This window comes from Felis catus, chromosome X (genome assembly GCF_018350175.1).
Source record: "Felis catus isolate Fca126 chromosome X, F.catus_Fca126_mat1.0, whole genome shotgun sequence".
NCBI classification, from domain to species: Eukaryota; Metazoa; Chordata; class Mammalia; order Carnivora; family Felidae; genus Felis; species Felis catus.
Genome location: NC_058386.1, coordinates 95,849,976 through 95,863,792, shown reverse-complemented (window position 1 = coordinate 95,863,792; position 13,817 = coordinate 95,849,976). Strand labels below are relative to the sequence as shown.

Below are 13,817 nucleotides of genomic sequence, written 5' to 3'. Positions count from 1 at the left end.
AGACGAGCAGAAAAGGTTTTGAAGCCGGCTGTTGCCAGCACACTGGGGTCGGGAAACAAAGAGGGACTGTAAAGTGTTTAGATGGCCTTTCTCGTGTCAGAAGGTAGTTTCTAAACGGTATTTCCAGCAGGGTTTGAGCAATGAGATATGTGGCACCTTCGAGTGATTCCTTGGGGGGCAAAGGCACTCATTATGAGGAAACTCATATATTAGATTCAAATAGTCCTGTTACTTTATATTCACACTTCTGTATCAACAAGGGATGCCACAGAAAGTAACAGCACGTTTGACAGCGACGGTAAAGGTGTATTGTCAGACTATGTGACAGCTGTCAACAGGACAAGCCCAAGTAACATGTTGGCGTTGTTTCACTTAATAATTTGATGTTCCATCTTTATTTACGCCTCAAAAATTGTTTTGAACTGTTTTTGGTGGCCTGTGCTCACCTGACGCCAGAAGGTAGGCTTCCTAGATTGTTCTTTATCTACCGCTGTCAGATCGAGAAAGCCCAAGGGGTTCTGAGACGCGTCCCAGCCTCTCTTCGCGGAGTCTACGTGGGGACTCCGAAGAAAGTTCTATGGCGGCACCAAAGGGGGCTCGTTGAGGAAAATGATCCCTTCGAACCAAATGCTGTGTTAAAGGCAGTGTGTCCCGAGGTGAAAGACTACTTCTGCCCTTAACACAAGTTTGCACCCACTGTTTGGAAGCCGCGACTGCTTCGATGTGTTTTGCAATTTAATAGCCTTGCAAACAAGCTTTTCAGCAGACCCAGCCATTCGGTGTGCGTCCGTAAAAATGTGTACACGCTTTCAAAACCAATATTTATTGGCCAGAAATCTTATGATGTTAACATGCTGGAGCATTGTAGCCTAAGGAAGCAAATGTTTCACCATCAGCTTCTGCTTTTGAGCGCGACCTGTATTCACGTATGTGTTTCTCTCCTTTACCCTGCTGTCTTCCGTAGGAATATAGATACAGGTCCCCTTTTTCTCCAGTTCACGTTCGCTTGAAATGCCTGTATGCATTCGCGTTAAAGGCAGGACGGCATACTTTCACCACCTTAAGTAACACTTGTCAGTATGATTTTCTATGTATTGGCTCTGGTTTATCATAGAAACGCTCCCTGTTTATTATAGAAATAGCAGAGACCTAGAGAATATTACATCTAAAATATACCCAAATCTGGGAATCTTCCCTGGGAAGGGATTTGAAATTTATGGGGTCATCTTATGCTCCAGAAAAATGACCTAGATCTCCGAGATGTTATTTTATTCATTAAAAAAGTTTTTTTTAATGTATATAATACATAGCACATGGTATGGGTGTATTATATAGACACCCAGGGTATTGTACCCCACTCTTTTAATTTTTTAAAATTATTTAAGAACTTTATCAACACGTGTTTACTATTTGTTGAATTTTTTTTGGGGGGGGAATCAAGTTGTAAACTTACTACAAATTAAAAGTAAGGTTTTTAAAAATGTCAACCTGGGGCGCCTGGGTGGCTCCGTCGGTTAAGCGTCCGACTTCAGCTCAGGTCACCATCTCGCGGTCCGTGAGTTCGAGCCCCGCGTCGGGCTCTGGGCTGACGGCTCAGAGCCTGGAGCCTGTTTCCGACTCTGTGTCTCCCTCTCTCTCTGCCCCTCCCCCGCTCATGCTCTGTCTCTCTCTGTCTCAAAAATAAATAAACATTAAAAAAAAATTTAAAAAAAAATAAAAATGTCAACCTGACCAGATAGGAAATAATTTTGAAAATCTCCAAAGGTGCATTGAGAAAAACCAGACTTTATGAAAAAGAAAAAAGAAAAAACAAACACAAACACTGGTCACTACCAAAAAGAGATATCTTTAAGTAAAAGTAATAAAAACCCCATGTTCATGCCACATTAATCACGCAGATTGTTCTAGTTAGCCGGTCCCTGGGCAAAAAGCAAGTACTGAAAGTCTTTTGCTTCAATCTCTTGTTTATATCTTATTGCTTGAATTTTATTTTAATTTAGTTTTAAGTTTGTTTATTTTGAGAGAGAGAGCGAGAGAGTAAGTGAGAGCAGGGGAGGGGCAGAGAGAGAGAGAGAGAGAGAGAGAGAGAGAGAGAGACTCTCAAGCAGGCTCCGTGCTGTCAGCGCAGAGCCTGATGCAGGGCATCAACTCTCGAATTGCGAGATCATGACCTGAGCTGAAATTGAGAGTTGGAGGCTTAACCGACTGAGCCACGCACACGCCCTTTATTGCTTGGATTTTACGTTCGTTTTTTCCTGTTGGCTGCCTGAACCAGATGAGGATAAAGATGATATGCGGTGTTTACTCGGCCCTGTTCTGCTCAGCCTTGGGAACTGACGAGTTCTGAGCTAGCGGATCTGCTGCTATTGTTTCTCTGCCATCTGGTTTGTGATTTAGGGTTTTCTGGGCATGTGTTGGCTCGTTCCACTTTTATTACGTTCGCGTTTTCACATGTCACTAAATACTTTTAAAAACCTGATTCGTATCTGCCTAATATTCCATCCTCGCGGTAGACAGCGATTTTTATCGATATTGCCGTATTATGGGACATTAGGTTTCAAAATTGTTGCTGACAATTAACATAACCCATCACGTCCGTAGGCTAAGGAAGAAGATCCTGTTATCAGTAAATGTAGAGAAAACAGTTGCCAGAGTCCAACATCCATTTATGATAAAAATTCTCAGCAAGCTCTAGAAATGGAGAAGTACTTTAATGTGATAAAGATCATCTACAAAGTCTACAGCTAACATCATGCTTAATTGCAGGAACCTAGGCACTTGCTTTCTATAATTAGGAACAACACAAGGGTCTCCCAGCACAACAGTCCTTTTCAACATTGTACTGGAAGGCCTAGGTAATTAAATCAAGTCACGGAAAGGAAATAAAAAGTAGACATATTGAAAAGAAAGAAATAAACGTGTCTTTATTTACAGATGACATGATTGCCTTTGTAAAAACATTTTAAAATACTCCTGGGAGTACTAAACAATTATGGCAAGGTTGCAGGATGCAAGGTTAATACAGAAGTGCATTGCTTTCCTGTATACCAGCAACTGGAATTTAAAATTGAAACAGGATGCCTTTTACATTTGCACCACGAATGAAATAATTAGTTATAAATGTAGCAAAATCTATAGAAGATCTATTTGCGGAAAGCTACAAAACTCTGATGAATAGTCAAAGATTTAAATAAATGGGGAGACGTTTCATACACATGTATAGGTAGATGCAATCTTGTCAGGAAATCAGTTCTTTCCTTTTTCTTATTTTCTATTAAGAATTTTTAAATGTTTTTATTTTATTTTTTTTTAATTTTTTAAAAATGTTTTATTTATTTTTGAGACAGAGACAGAGCATGAACGGGGGAGGGTCAGAGAGAGAGGGAGACACAGAATCGGAAACAGGCTCCAGGCTCTGAGCCGTCAGCCCAGAGCCTGACGCGGGGCTCGAACTCCTGGACTGCGAGATCGTGACCTGGCTGAAGTCGGACGCTTAACCGACTGAGCCACCCAGGCGCCCCTATTTTATTTTTTTAACGTTTATTTTTGAAAGAGACAGAGTGTGAGTGGGGGAGGGGCAGAGAGAGAGAGACACACAGTGAATCCTAAGCAGGCTCCAGGCTCTGAGCTGTCAGCACAGAGTTCAATGTGGGGCTCAAACCCATGAACTGTAAGATCATGACCTGAGCCGAAGTCAGATGCTTAACTGACTGAGTCACCCAGGTGCCCCAAATGTTTATTTTCGAGAGACAGAGAGAGAGAGGGAGAGAGAGAATATGCGAGTGAGGGAGGGGTAGAGAAAGAAGGGGGGGGGGGGACAGAGAGAGCCTGATGCAGGGCTCGAACTCACAAACCCTGAGATTATGACCTGAGCTGAACTTGGACGCTTAACCAACAGAGCCACGCAGGCGCCCCAAGAAGCTAGTTCTTTCTAACTGAATCTGTACGTTCAAGGCAATCCCAGCCAAAGTCCCAGCAAGTTATTTTGTGGATATAGACAACGTAATTCTAAAGCTTATATGGAAAGGCAAAAGACCCAGAAGGATCCAACGCATTATTGACAAGAACAAAGTTGACGCTACTCCACTTCAAGTCTTGATGTAAAGCTGCAGTCCTCAAGACCATGTGGTGTTAGTGAAAGAATAAACAAGTCGATCAACGGGACGGAATAGAGAGCCTAGGAATAGACCCACACAGCAATTTAATGCGGCAGGATGGTGGTTTCAACAAAAAGTGCTTGAACACCTGGCTATCTAGACGCACAACATAAAAATCAACACAGTCACAGACTTTGCCTCTTTGACAAAAAACGAAACAAAACAAAAGGAAAAAAACCCTCAAAATGAATCACGGACTTCAACATAAAATGCAAAAAAAGCATTGAACGCCTAGAGGATAACATAGGAGCAAATCTAGGTGGCCTTCGGTTTAATGACGATTTTTAAAAAAATTTTTTTTTCAACGTTTATTTATTTTTGGGACAGACAGAGACAGAGCATGAACAGGGGAGGGGCAGAGAGAGAGGGAGACACACAATCGGAAACAGGCTCCAGGCTCTGAGCCATCAGCCCAGAGCCTGACGCGGGGCTCGAACTCACGGACCGCGAGATCGTGACCTGGCTGAAGTCGGACGCTTAACCGACTGCGCCACCCAGGCGCCCCAATGACGATTTTCTCGATAAAATAGTAAAAGCGTGATTCATGGAAGAAGTCATTGAAAAGTTGGACTTTATTAAAATTAAAACCTTTTGCTCTGCTAAAGAAGGATATTAGTAGGAGAATGAAAAGACAAGACACAGATTGAGAGGAAATCTCTTCTAAACACATCTCTGATAAAGGGTCGATCCCTAAAGTATCTCCAAATCTCTTAAAACCCAACCACCGTGGCCACGCCCCAATTAAAAACTGGGCAAAAGATCTGTAGAGACACCTCCCCAAAGAAGGTATGTGCATGACAAAGATGCCTATGAAAAGATGACCAATGTCATATGTCATCAGGGAATTGTAAATGATGCCAACAAGGTACGACCACGCACCTATTAGAATGGCTGGCCTTTGTACCATGGTACAGAAACTTTCGTTCCCGTCTGGCAATTTCCTACACAACGAAACATACTGTAAGATTCAGCAGTTGGACTCTTTGACATTTACCCAAAGGAGTCGAAAACTTACATGTATGCAGAAACCAGCCCACGAATGTTTATAGCAGCTTTATTCATCACTGGCAAAACTTGGGAGCAACCCAGATGTCCCTCAGTAGGTGCGTGGCTAAACCGTGGGACATCCATAACGTGGCATATTATTTAGTGATGAAAGACATGAACTATTGGGGCGCCTGTGTGGCTTAGTCGGTTAAGCGTCTGACTTCAGCTTGAGTCATGATCTCGTGGTTGGTGAGTTCGAGCCCCGCATCGGGCTCTCCGCGGAGAGCCTGCTTTGGATCCTCTGTCCCCTTCTCTGTCTGCCCCTCCCCTGCTAGTGCTCTCTCTCTTAAAAATAAACCTTTAAAAAAAAAAAAGAAAGGAAGTATTATTCCACGAAAAGATAGATAGCAACCTTATATGCACATTGCTAAGGGAAAGAAGCCATTTTGAGAGGCGGCCTACCGTATTATTCCAATTCGAAGGCATTCTGGAAAAGGCAAAAATGATGGTGACAGTAAAAAGACCAGTAGTTGCTAGGAGGTGAAGGAGTGGGAGGGATTGGTACGTTGGGCACATGGTATGTTTAGAGCGGTGAAAGGTTCTGTACGGTACTATAATAGGAGATATATGTCTTTGTACATTGCCAGAACCCATAGAATATAGTGAACCCTAATGTAAATTATGGACTTGAGTTAACGACGGAGCAATATTGGCTCATGAATTGTAACAAATGTACCAAACAGCTGCAAAGTGTTAATAGTAGGGAAACTGGGGCGGGGCGGTGGGGGGGGTTGAGGGCGGAGGGGTTGAGAGGTTTCCCTGCTCTAACATCCAAAGGCTTCCGAAAAGTTGTCGCCGACACATCAGCCACGTCTGCCATTTTGACGTCGTGCCTTCTGTGTTTTAACACGCTTGTCAATATCTCAGCAACCGGGCTGTGCGTGCATTTCGCGCAAGTATTCTGGGTATGCAGAGGGCACTTGTCAAGTTCTGCTGAAGCGTTTTGAGGCGGGGCCCTAATACCCCAGGGTCGAAATTCCTCACCCACCTTCCTCTGGCTGTTGAGAAAGCAAAGAGGCGATCTCAGGCCGTTCGGAGGGGAGGTAGCCAAAGGCACCCGCAGCCTGAGGGTCGCTGAGCTTTCTAAGGAGGGTAGAGGCTTTGTAAGTTGCCATACTTGAGCTGTAATGAAACAGCCACAAGTGCGTGTGCTGTTTCTTCCTCTCTGGAGCAGAGAGGGTTTGGGGGTTGAAATCACTCTGGCTCGGTGAGAAGCCGGGGAATTGGTAGGCAGGACTGTGTCTGGTGGCTGAAATAGAGGAACGAGAGGGACTCTAAAGAAACTCTTCGGTGGGTTAGTTTTTGTTCCGGGGTCACCTTCGGGCCCGAAGGCATTCCGACTGCTTGAAGCTGTGACTGACGGGGTCTTTCTGTTTTCCGCGCTCCTACCTGCTCCGGCAGGGGCGGGGAGGAATAACGGTTCGCTGATTTGGTACCCCTCTGTGTTTTGAAATTGTGTCCGTAGCCAACAGTCTAGAAGAAGTAATGAAAAATCCCCACGAATGTAAAGGTGCTACAGAAAGTCAAGGTTTCTCGTTTTTCCTCGTCACCCCTCAGAGGCGGAACAAAACCAGCAGTGCCTGGGATAAATGTATGCTGCTATTAAAAAAAATACAATTCTCCTGACTTTTTTTTTTTTTCTACTTTATTTCAGAGAGCGCACGAGCTGGGGACAGGGGGAGGGAGGGAATCTTAAGCAGGGTCCACGCTCAGCGTGGCTTTTGACTCAGAGGAGGCAAAGGTGCCACTATCCTTCCTTGTCCCGAATCCGGATTCATCCCCCGCCGGCCGCCTCCACCATGCCACCTGCTGTCGAACCCGAGGAGATCAAAGTCGTATAGCTGAAGTGCGCTGATAGAGAAGTGGGAGCCAAGGTCGGCCCTCTGGGTTCGTCCCCCCGAAAGGTTGGAGATACCATCACTAAGGCAACCGTTGATTGGAAGCATCAGAGGATTATAGTGAAACTGATCATTCAGAACAGACAGATCCAGACTGAGGTGATTCCTTCTGCCTCTGCCGTGATGATCAAAGCCCTCAAGGCACCACCAAAACACAGAAAGAAGCAGAAAACCATTAGGTGGGCAGTGGGAATATGACTTTGGATGAGATCGTCAACACTGCCTGACAGAAGCACCGATCTCAATCCAGAGAACTCTCTGGAACCATTAAAGAGATACTGGGGTCTACCCCGTCTGTGAGCTGCAACGTTGCTGGCCGTCACCCTCATGACGTTATGGTGACCGCAATAGTGCAGTGGAAGGGCGCCTGGGTGGCTCAAAGCGTCCGGCTTTGGCTCAGGTCACGATCTCACAGTCTGTGAGTTCAAGCCCCACGTCGGGCTCTGTGCTGACAGCTCAGAGCCTGGAGCCCGCCCGCTTCGGATTCTGTGCCTCCCTCTCTCTCTGCCCCTCCCCTGCTTGCACTCACTCTCTCAAAAATAAATGTTAAAAAAAAAAAATAGCGCAGTGGAATGCCCAGCTCGTTAAGAACTGCAAAGGAAACAATTTCAAGAACGGATCGTTTGACAAGCGAAAATAAACAAGTGACTGAATGAATGAATGAGTGAAGGAGGAAACCTGAGAGTTCTCTCTTAATCTCTCTCTCTCTCTCTCTCTCTCTCTCTCTCTCTCCCCTTCATCACACAAATGAAAGGTGAGGACACAGTGAGAAAGGAGGCCGTTTATAAGCCAAGGAAGAGAGGCTTAACCAAAAATTGACTTGGCTGGCGCCTTGATCGTTGGCTTCTGGCCTCTAGAGCCGTGAGAAATTAAATTTTAGTTTTTTAAGCCCCCGCCTGTGTTATTTTGTCACAGCAGCCCTAGTACAGTCAATGAATACACTCTCCCAAGTCACGTGTCACATCATGTGCTGTTGGTACAGTATACATCTGCTTAAGGCAGTGTCTTTAGGGTTCCAAGCATTTATTGTACCCCAACGTACTAGGCACTGGTAGTGACCTAGAGTTAATAAAACTGTCTTTCTTTTAGATCCGTAAGACCTCCACATCTTGCACAGCTCTGGTCGATCCAGGAGATGGGATTATACATGTACACAGTGGTTGACCCATGAGTTTTCACAGGTCTCCCCCGCCCCTCCCCCCCCCCCCAAATGTGACACCAATAAGTATCTGGGCTACAAGGAATTCATTGTAGAGCCTAGAGTTTGCTTTTATTTTTAAAGATTTTATTTTTAAGTTATCCTTGCACCCAACGGCGGGCTCGAACTCACAACCCCGAGATTAAGAGTTGCGTGCTTTACTGTCTGAGCCAGCCAGGCAGCCCTTGAGATTCTTTTCAAGTGCACACAGGTCCTCTTGGTGGATGAGGCGCCTGGCTGGGTCAGTCAGTTAAGCGTCTGACTTCAGCTCAGGTCAAGAATCTCGCAGTCTGTGAGTTCGAGCCCCGCTTTGGGCTTTGTGCTGACGTCCCAGAGCCTGGAGCCGGCTTCGGATTCTGTGCCTCCCTCTCTCTCTGCCCCTCCCCGGCTTGTGCTCTGTTTCTCTCTGTCTCTCAAAAATAACTAAATGTTTAAAAAAAAAAATTCTTCAGGTCGTTGATGGGCCCTGTTAAAGTTAATCAGCGGCCCTTGGAGAACAGCTTGATGCGGGGGAGATATGGTGCTTAACTGAATGTCATGTCCTGCTTTAACTATATGATAAAGCAACAATCCAAATGGAAAATTCCATCAAAAAAAAATATGTCGATCACCTAATATGCCTGGTGGAATATATATACATATATGTTCATAAAATTGGTTTTATTTTAATTGTCTTCAGCTGCGAAAACTTTTATTAGCAACTCAGAACCTCCGTTTACAAAACAGGTATAAATGAAGCAACATTAATTCATTTATAGCTGGGCTACCTGAGCAACGGTGACTTGACACCCTATAGAGCACTCTGGGTCTGAAGGAATCCATTTGAAAACCATCCCATAGCGCCTGGGTGGCGCAGTCGGTTAAGCGTCCGACTTCAGCTCAGGTCACGATCTCGCGGTCCGCGAGTTCGATCCCCGCGTCGGGCTCTGGGCTGATGGCTCGGAGCCTGGAGCCTGCTTCCGATTCTGTGTTTCCCTCTCTCTCTGCCCCTCCCCCGCTCATGCTGTGTCTCTCTCTGTCTCAAAAATAAATAAATGTTAAAAAAAAAAATTAAAAAAAAAAAAAAGAAAATCATCCCGTAGTTGACATACATTGTTCTTCATGAGTTACCCTTCTTTAGGCAGACATGGAAGAATTCTTAGACTGAGCGTGATATAAAGGGTATGAAATTGTTGCCAGGGCCTTGCTGAGAGAGCTCCCGTGTCATTTAAAAAGCAGACAAGTTGTATCCAGAAAAGGAAAGGACAGATGCTTAAGGACACTTGGACCAGAAGCCTTGTAGATGGACCCACATGGTATTTCAAGGCATAAGAAGCAAGGAGCGTGCCTTGCGTCAATAACTTCCTTTTCCACCATCCCATTTAGAGGTAGAAGTTTTGGCCTCTTTGAACCAAAGCCTGGTCAGGGAAGGATATGAAACGCTAGGTGTTTCAGAGGTAGCGTCTCCTGGCGCGCAGGCAGTCGGAATGTGAGTGATGACTGATGGTATAAGGGGAGGAGGCCAGATGCAGGCCCTTTTATGCATGATGTATAAAGTATTACACGAGTGCTCCTGGCCATCAGTTACACAGTGTCCTTTCTGTCTCCATTTTGAAGCAGGAACTAGGACTCTTTGGCCACGCCCAAGAGGGACTACAGCGAGTCCCATTCGGAAGGATTAGGATTCAATTTATTTCTGTCTCATTGTATTGATTTTCTTGCCAATTACGGTTTCCTGGCTTGGCTTAAAGAGGTGGAAAGTAACTAACCTTAAAATGCAACTTATCTTGACCTAAGACCCCTCCACACAAAGGCAGAGGTGGCCTTGTTTCGGGCGAGGGGTGGGGGGCTGACACATACACGGTGTGTCAGGTTACACTGTGTTGTCCCTTCACTTCCCTGTGCCATCTGGCTTGGACTCCCATTCCTGATACCGGGATGAACACCAGAGTAAGTTCCAAAAACATTCCCCCCAAATTACAATGTTTCCGCTCTTATGAACAGATGTACTTGGCTCTCAAATGGCTTTTCTGTCATCCCAAATTTTCTAGGAACAGCAAAGGCCTCCAGGAGAGAAATCGCAGAATTCATTTCCCGTTGATATCTTGGGGAAATAATGATAGGTAGCTGAGAATTAAGGCCAGTGGAAAGTGGGAACAGAGTTGGTATGTGGGTGGAATAGCGGGGTGCTGATGGAAGAGAGGGGAGGAGAGAGCTTTGTTTCCATCCCCCTTGTGGGGAACCATGGAGTTAGGAATGGAAATGAATTCTTGTGTCATTGGCGGAAACCATACAGAGGGTACAAGTTTACCTTGTGCCGAATCCGTTTGCTAAATTATCGACCTCTATTGTTTAGAAACTCCTGTGTTTGAGTTTCTAACCTGTCCAAGACTTAATGACTCATTGGAACAAGCTTTCAAAACAGGGAAAAGACCGTTTATTTCCTATTACCCTCTGACGATCCCACTGTGTGCTCTACATTGATGATTTCCATTGAATTTTCACGACAACCCTGGTAGATAATTATTATTTTTTGTTAGTTTATGCATGTAAAACGCGGTGCTCATTTATTCAATCAGTTGAGCTGCAAACGTGTCAACGTGCAAAAGTCTTAGTTCTCATTAGTACTGTGTGTACAGAATTCTTTACCTAAATGATATAACGTAAATATAATTGACACTACGTAACGTTAGCTTTGGAAGGTACTCCTGGTATTTACTGATTCAGCAATGAACACATTCCAGTTCATGACCATAGCAATCTTGGGGAGCATTTGGGCCTTTGACACCTCTATTATTGCCGCACCTGGTGTGAACTTTAAGAAGGTGATTCACTTAGGGGTGCCTGGGTGGCTCAGTCGGTTGGGCGTCCAACTTCGGCTCAGGTCATGGTCTCGCGGTTTGTGGGTTCGAGCCCCATGTCGGACTCTGTGCTGACGGCTCGGAGCCTGGAGCCTGCTTCGGATTCTGTGTCTCCCTCTCTCTCTGCCCCTCCCCTGCTCATGCTCTGTCTCTCTTTGTCTCTCAATAGTAAATAAACGTTAAAAAAAAAAAAAGGTGATTCACTTAGGCATTTAGAATCTCTATGGCCAGGTGGAAATGATTATGTCCTCACATACTTGATTGGAAAAACAAAATATGTCTTTTCTTTCAAATCAGTCAATAAAATAAAGTGATCGTGCTTGTTTGTGCATACACACACACACACACACACACACACAGTTTCCTCCCAATAGGCTTGTCCATTTCCATGGATGTATTTTTTGAACTTCATTCACTCACTGCAGGAAAAAATGAACTCTCAGGGTAAGCTCGCTTTTTAAAATATTTTTATGTTTATTATTTTTGAGAGCGAGTGAGTTGGGGAGGGGCAGAAAGAGAGGGAGACAGAGAAGCCGAAGCAGGCTCCTCACGGTCCACACAGCGCCTGATGTGGGGCTTGAACTCATGAACTGTGAGACGAAATCCAGAGTCGGAAGCTTAACTGACTGCGCCACCCAGGAGCCCCAGAAAGTTGACTTTTTTAAAACCACTGTCGGGGGCGCCTGGGCGGCTCAGTCGGTTAAGCGTCCGATTCCGGCTCCGGTCATGATCTCATGGCTTGTGAGTTCGAGGCCCGTGTCGGGCTCTCTGCTGACGGCTCAGAGCCTGGAGCCTGCTTCCGGTTCTGCGTCTCCCTCCCTCTTTGCCCCTCCCCCACTCGCGCTCTGTCTGTCTCACTCAAAAATTAAAAAACCCAGACGTTGAATAAAATAAAAAAAAAAAAATTTTGGTATGAGTCCAGTGTCTTATTAATTTGAGATGTTTCATTTGTTTTTTTTTCTCCGTTGAATACTTAAGTACAATTCCAGCAAGAGCCATAGAAATGCAACCAGGTCTTGAGAAGAACTCATGAGTGCTGTGACTGGCTCGCGTAGCCAGCCCACAACAAATTTCAACTTTCAAGTATCGTGAAATTAAATAAATAGCCAAAGCCCTGGTGAAGTTCCCTTAGCCAGCTTGAAAAGTACACTCACAAAGCTCCTACAACCCTGACAGTAATCTGTTATATTTCAGGGAAAAACATGGAGGAGAGAGGCGGTGTGGTGTGATGGAAACTATGTCATACGCGGAGTGTGGAGATCCGCGGTCCGCTCTAACTAAGCCTTTGTGGTAAGTGTCTTTGGTTCCATTTCCTTATCTTTCGGATCGAGTATTGGGTCAGCAGATCTCCACGGGTACTTAACTCTGAGCTTCGAAGGCGTGCACGAAATGGAAGGTGCTAGGTGAGCGTAAGCTTGACGTAGGCGTCCGCTCACTCAAATCGCGTTCTCTTACTCTCTTCATTCGTACCTGATAATACCACCCCGCGTTGGCAACACTTCAGGAGAAAAATCGCAGTGTTTGGAAAGTAGTATTTCTTTTTTTTTTCTTTTTAACCCTTCCAGTGGAACCTTCTTTGTGAGTGTTTGGGACGGTACTTGGCTGTCGCGGAGAGTGTATATGTTTTCCCTAGAGTTAGGGAAGAAAGGAAAAACCCTGATGGTGTCAGAGAGGCCAACTGTGGGGTTTTCCCGCTCGTGGGAGTACTGCAACTTTTTTTACCAGATAGGCTCCCAACATTTTGCATCAGTCAGTGGGAACAGTTAATGGCTATTCGTGGCATGGCGTTTCCAGGAGCAGGTTGGAACTACCTTTGAGGACAAAGGAATGACCGTTTAGTTTGTATCATCAGCCGGTGATTCGCTCTATATTTTACAGTTAGTATTTCCATTGAATCTTCCTGGCCACCCTGCGGGGTCGTAACTGTCTTCCCTCATTTATGGAAGAGAGTGATGTTCAACAGCGGTGCTGAAATTTTCTCAAATGTTTACACACGTGGGTTCCTTTCAGTCTTTTTCCTCATTCTAAAAATTTGACTTCGCTTACGCGATCCTCCCTGTGACCTCGCGGACTTGGTAGTCGAGGGCCCGCTCTTTGATTCTGCTCGCTTAAGGTGGTTCAGACTGATTCCCCTCTGGCGTTCGCCGTCACAGATGCCTTGGGGAGCACACCCCGTTTCTTGCTCTAACCCCTCGGTAACAAACCTTTAACACGAGACTCTAGGCTAGAACACTAGTGAGGTGTTGTCATTTCCTGCGTTTAGGATGTTCCTATATCTCTCCAAGAGAAACCATCCCCCCCTCTCCATTCTGACCCAACACTCTTCACGTGACATGCAGCAAAATTCTCCTAGACACCCTGCTATGGACTCGTCCAAGATCTTACTCAACCGACTGAGCCACCCAGGCGCCCCTATCGTCCAAGATCTTACAACCAGAGACGGCAGAGCCAGGAATCAAATCCAGGTTTATGCGACTTACCTTGTCTTTCTTTATTCTGTCGTCACACGTTCTAACTGAAACGGGCAATGCCAGAAATTCCCATCAGCCTGTCTTGCTGTGGCCTGCCTGTCCGTCTGGTCAGAGAGTCTCCTACATCCTAGGAATACGATCTTACTGACTCCAACACGTATAAATCTTAGCAAGTTCCTGAGAGTGAGCAGAACGTCCCCCCTGCC

The 13,817-nt window shown here is 45.4% G+C and overlaps 1 long non-coding RNA gene across 1 annotated transcript in view; it reads left to right on the top strand.

Annotated features, from left to right (window-relative positions):
* The window catches only part of LOC123383426, a 263,647-nt gene that overhangs the window by 77,333 nt on the left and 172,497 nt on the right, over positions 1-13,817 (top strand). Inside the window, exon 2 of the long non-coding RNA XR_006593142.1 lies at positions 12,335-12,430. This is a non-coding gene — a long non-coding RNA (uncharacterized LOC123383426). The remainder of the gene's footprint in view (positions 1-12,334; positions 12,431-13,817) is intronic.